Source organism: Pteropus vampyrus, unplaced genomic scaffold (assembly GCF_000151845.1).
Source record: "Pteropus vampyrus isolate Shadow unplaced genomic scaffold, Pvam_2.0 Scaffold9, whole genome shotgun sequence".
NCBI lineage: Eukaryota > Metazoa > Chordata > Mammalia > Chiroptera > Pteropodidae > Pteropus > Pteropus vampyrus.
The window spans coordinates 6,870,594-6,876,749 of record NW_011888790.1 but is presented as its reverse complement, the minus strand read 5'-3'; the positions used below and the strand labels follow the sequence as shown (position 1 = coordinate 6,876,749).

The window sequence follows — 6,156 nt, the reverse complement described above, 5'->3', positions numbered from 1 at the left end:
CCAGAAGACAGAGTTCAAATTTAAAATCAAAATTACCTGAGTCAGCTCTTTTTCTGGCTGGAACCATGGAGGGTGCAGGGAAGATTGTTCCTTCTGTGCCAGAAACCCTTAAGAAAAAGCGAAGGAATTTTGCAGAGCTGAAGATCAAGCGCCTGAGAAAGAAGTTTGCCCAAAAGATACTTGGAAAGGCAAGGAGGAAACTTATGAAAAATCTAAGCACTATCACAAAGAATATAGGCAGATGTACAGAACATAGATCTGGATGACTAGGATGGCAAGAAAGGCTGGCAACTTCTATGTACCTGCAGAACCCAAACTGGCATTTGTTATCAGAGGCATTGATGGTGTGAGCTCCAAGGTCCGAAAGGTGCTGCAGCTTCTTTGCCTTCACCAGATCTTTAATGGCACCTTTGTTAAGCTCAACAAAGCTTCAATTAACATGCTGAGGACAGTGGAGCTGTACACTATGTGGGGGTACCCAAACCTGAAGTCAGTCAATGAATTGATCTACAAGCGTGGTTATGGCAAAATCAATAAAAAGCTAATTGCCCTGACAGATAACACATCGAATGCTCATTCTCTTGGTAAACATGGCATCATTACATAGAGCATCTGATCCATGAGATCTACTCTCCTGGAAAACACTTCAAAGAAGCAAATATCCTCCTATGGCCCTTCAAGTTGTCTTCTCTATGAGGAAGAATGAAGAAAAAGGCCACCCATTTTGTAGAAGGTGGAGACACTAGCAACAGGGAAGATGAGATCAACAGGCTTATTAGCAGGATGAACTAAAGTATCTACCATGGTTATTTTTGTAATCTGGTCAATTATTAAACAGTGCCTGTTTTGAATTGAAAAAAAAAAAAAATTACCTCGGTCAACGGGAAACCAACCAAATGGTGCCGTAAGGATGTTCCTATAGGATAGTATGTTTGGGAAGGAAAAATAAACCACAGAGCTTTAAGATTACAAAAGATGGCCTGTGGCAATATCTATTTAGTTGCCGTGAGATGATAACATTTATTAAAGCTTAATCATGCTAGGAACTATATTAAATATATGTACTCCATTTACTCCTCACAAATGTGGTAGATATTATCTCCACCTACAGATGAGAAACCCAGGACTCAAGAGAAAATGGTTACGGCCCCAAATCTAAGAAGCAGCAGAGTCAGGTCTCAAATCCATGACTAGCTGACTCCAAAATCTGTGCCCGTACCCAAATAGTTTAACCCTTCTGTTGCACATGTATAAGTACAGTGGACTTTTTATGAAATAAACAATTCCATCAGTTTGATTCAATTTTTCTAACATCTGTCTCCCGGGGCTTAGAGAATAAACTCTCCATCTGTGGCAAGAACATAAAGCATAAGGCGATACAAGCATCCACACACCACTCACCTAAACCACCTCGAACTCCTTGAGGAAACGAATGCCTCAAGCAAGTTGTACTATTTGCCCAGAAGTACCACCAATATAACTCATATTGTGTTTAGGTAAGTATGGAACTCTAAATTGTAACCAAGAAACTTTGAGTCAGTGATAGCGGATAAATAAGAAAACAAAGAGAAACAGGCATGCAAAACTTCTAAGGTTTTTAAAAGCAAGTTTAACAAAGAAGATTGTGTATTTTATTTTTATTTATGGTGAAGCTCTCAGACAACATAAGAGTCCTTAAGATAAACATATGAAAGAGAGTGAAATAAGAGAAACCTCCTATACCAAGGTGAGGCTTCTCATGGATTCTCTCCACACTGTGAAGGTATCCAAGGTATGCTAAAGAATGAAAATGGTCCACTGTCATATACAATACACAAAAATCAACTCAAAATGGATTAAAGACTTAAATGTAAAAAATGCTCACTATTACTTGAGCTCTCTCACAGAATAAACTCCCACTCTGATTTATTTACCTTATGTCTAATTCTGAACTAGAGTTGGAGATGTGAAAAACATTGCAAAATCAAATCTAGAGTGACCAAAAGAAATGAGAATTTCTGTGGGCAAGAATCTCCTTTTCTACAAGTGTTTAAAAGAGAGAATGTGCATTCTCACATTTGGAATGATTCAGTGGTCCTGTTAGTACCAAGGGACTAGATTAGGGAAAAGGATTCAGCTGAGCCTGAGTAATGGCTCCAGAAGTCTGCCTTCTAAATTTAATCTGCTGAACCACACTTGATACATTCTTTCTTAAATTTCCTCAAAATGTGCCTCTGCCAAGACTAACCCATTATGTAAGTTGTAGTTTATGAAGCTAGGGTTCATGACCCTTCTTATGTATGAAAAGTCAATGAAAGGGACTCTTTCCCCCTCTACCTTCGCCAGTCAATAGTATGTCAGCACAAGTCATACTAAACAAAAAAGGTTAAAGGCTGGTTTGGAAAAACACTGTTACTTAATAATATATGAAAGAAGCTAGTGAGAACCATAACACAGGATTTCCCCTCCTTCAGGAAGTCCATTAGTCTTTATATAGCCTCCTTAAAAGCTCTGTAAACCAAGAGAATAAATATTTGTCCCAAAGTTATTCAGAAGTTGAATTTAAAATGTGTACTTAAACAAAACTGTTTTTTGACTTACCTTCTTTACATCTTGACATGTGCAAAAGAATATCTTGCATTTTGTCTTTTTTGGGAAGGAAGATAGAAAGGAGGGTATAGAAGCATTTATATGTTTATAATAGCATTGCTTCTATTAAAGAGAACAAAAAGTAAAAGTATCTAATTGATTTCACTCAGAAAACTTAGCAATTTAAATCTTTACATCATCTATTTGGATTACTGTTAACGACTTCCTAGTCAGCAAATACTTCATTTCGCTCACTTAACACTTGACTCAGCTAACGAAAAACACGTGGCCCAAATTTTCTTTGGGTGTATCTTAATACTGTGCCCAACAGTGACAGCAGCTTGCAGTGTAATTGGTGAGCACTCAGAAGTACATTGATGGCTTCTCCATAGGAGAGCAATTTGCTTTCAAAGTGAGCCTGTGACCCACCATGGAAGAGATCCTTGCCCCTTGTACAACCTGGCCATACAACTTCTAAAGCAATCTAAAAACAGCCCTATTTGTGCTTCTAAAGTAGTCTACGAACCCACAGGGTCTGACGCCTCCAATGAGACTAGTGTGGTGTTAGAAAACATCTATCACTGACTATAGCAGCAAAAGCCCATCTCTGTGGTTAATAAGTCCTTTTAATTAAAAAAGCTGAATCAGAACTGGACTGCTCATTGATCACAGCTAAGCTTACTGCAATTATTCTTTTCATTGTCTTCTTTTGCACATAGATATGTGAAGAGCAATATACTATATAGATATTTAACAAAGAAGCATATTTAATAGCCGGCCTATTATTCTAACATTCCAATTTTAACTTTAGAGATTGAACTACATTAAGGAAATATGGTACTTCTGATTCCTGGTAGTTCTTAGAGAGACTTTGATTATAATTTTTCTTTAGTGAATTCGTAAACAGTGTTAATTTCCCATGGGCTTAAAGAGTGGCTATCCAAAGAGTTATACATGTATGTCCAGTCTAACTACCCTGACTGCTCGCCTCCTTTGCATCTAAGAGCAAGACACCGTTTTTTTTCCTATGTCAAGATGAATAGCCTGAAGAAGTCTTACAAAAAAGTGAGAAAAATATTTGTAACCAGAACAATGCTCAAAAATCTACAACTGAAAATCTCCATATTATAAGGACCCAGGGGGAAAACAGGCCAAATATATTGCATCATTCAAATGGCAATGTATTCACATTAAAAATACAAATAAGGACAGGTATTTAGTATTAGGTAATGACATTAGATACTGATGGAAACCTTTCAGATTCATTTCAAATTTAATCTTGTTTCATGTTTAGAAGTGACACTAAAAGCTTATTTTCAAAACATAGAATGGAAGGGGGAAATCCACATAAAACAGGCTAAGATGATTGGCATCACTTTTTACTAAAAAAGGTGACCAGAACTAGGGCAAATTCACCTTAGAAAATCAAGGAACTACTTTTTAAAAAATGCAGGGACCTGTCTACCTGACCATAAACCAAAATGTCAACCAATGAAATACAATATATAATGGCAGTTCTCTAACTTCGGGGAGGCTCAAGAACTACTTGGATGTCTGATAAAAAGCAGATTCCTTGACTTAACTTCCAAAGATTGATTCCATAGGTCTGAATTAGAACCTGGACATGAATTTTGATAATATAAACCAAGGATTTGGAAATGAGCACTCTGAAAATATTTTCATTAATGGAGGTTTAACATATAAAATCATTAGCATGAGTCATAAATTATATTATTCTCACACTAAATAATTTATAGCAATGGTTCTCAACTTTGGGGTAAAATCAGAGAACCTTTTAAGAAACTATGTATGTAAACTCTTCCCCCAAATATGCATATATGCATACAGACTTCAAACAATAAGGGGTTAATATCCAAAACATATAGAGAACTCATACAATTCAACATTAAAAAAACGATGCGATTCAAAAATGGGCAGAGGATCTGAACAGACATTTTTCCAAAGAAGACATACAGATGGCCGGCCGACATATGAAAAGATGTTCGACATCATTAATCATCAGGGGAATGCAAATCAAAACCACAGTGAGGTATCACCTAACGTCCACCAAATTGGATATTATCAAAATCACAACAAATAACAAATGTTGTCAAGGATATGAAGAGAAGCCTTTTACAGTATTGTTGGGATTATAAACTGGTACAGTCACTATGGAAAACAGTATGGAAGTTCCTCAAAAAATCAAATATAGAACTGCCATATGACTCAACAATTCCACTTTTGAGTGAGTATCCAAAGAATACAAAAACCCTAATTCAAAAAAGACATAGTACCTTTATGTTCATGGCAGTATTATTTGCAATAGCTAAGATATGGAAGCAACCTAAGTGTCCATGAACAGACGAACAGATAAATATGTAGTATGTCATATATACACACACATACATATATATACACAATGGACTATTACTTAGCCATAAAAAAAAAACGAAATCTTGCCATTTGTGACAACATGAATAAACCTAGAGGATATTATGCTAAGTGAAATAAGTCAGACAATGAAGGTATCATTTCACTTACATGCACAATATAAAAAACAAAACAAAACAGAAACAGACTCAGAGAACAAACTGATGGTTGCAGAGGGAAGAAAAGTGGAGGGGAAGGGCCAAAATGGTGAAGGGTAATAAAAGGCACAAAGTCCTAGTTATAAAATGTCACTGGAGTATAATGTACAGCATGGAGAATATAGTCTGTAATATCATAACTGTGTACAATGACGATGGTTACTAGACTTATTAAGATCACTTCATTAAGGTACATAAATGTTGAATTACCATGTTGTACTTCTGAAACCGATATTGTTTAACTATACTTTAATAAAAACTTTAGCACTATATGATCACTTCCATGTCAAAAACACTAGACAGAAATTCAGATTTAATAAAAACATTATAACAAGTAGTTTTATGATAAAACTTGACAAAAGTTCAACTTACTAAATGTATTAAGATTTTTAAAAACTCTGAAAAAGATATCGCATTACGTAGTAGGAACAAAATCCCCAAAAGCCCCTGTCCAGGAAGAACAAGAAGGACATCAAGATGTTCTAAGCAATTTCCTGAACAGCAGGAAATGAAAGGCTGGAGATGCTGAGTTTTTGATCAGTTTACTTTTTTTTCTTCTGACCAGGCTTACTCATTATTAACTGATCAAAGATAACACACATATGATATTAAAAACTAAAATCTAATGGTTCTGTCATGATTGTCAGTTAATGCTCAAGTAGGAAAAAGTTCATTTGGTTCCCTAGCTTTCTGGAGGGAAAAAAAGTCTATCTATTGGACCATTTTAGAACTGTGTGACTTTTTTATTATTAGCATCAATTGTAGGAAGTTGCATTACTGTCACATAATTATATCCTCTATAACAACACTATGCCCAATTTCATGCTGGTGAAAAATTTTTTCAGTTATAAATGGATCATGTTTCTCATTTCCACAAATCATTCAAATGACTGTTTCAATCACGTAAAAATATGAGATGTACTGGGTCCATCTTGGAATTTTTTCTTCTAATGAAGAACTATCGGACTATTTCTAGGTGTAATTTAACTGAAAACACTAC

The 6,156-nt window shown here is 35.6% G+C and overlaps 1 pseudogene; it reads left to right on the top strand.

Moving 5' to 3' along the window:
* On the top strand, positions 1-992 carry LOC105301638 (annotated as a pseudogene).
* The last annotated feature ends 5,164 nt before the right edge of the window (positions 993-6,156 follow it).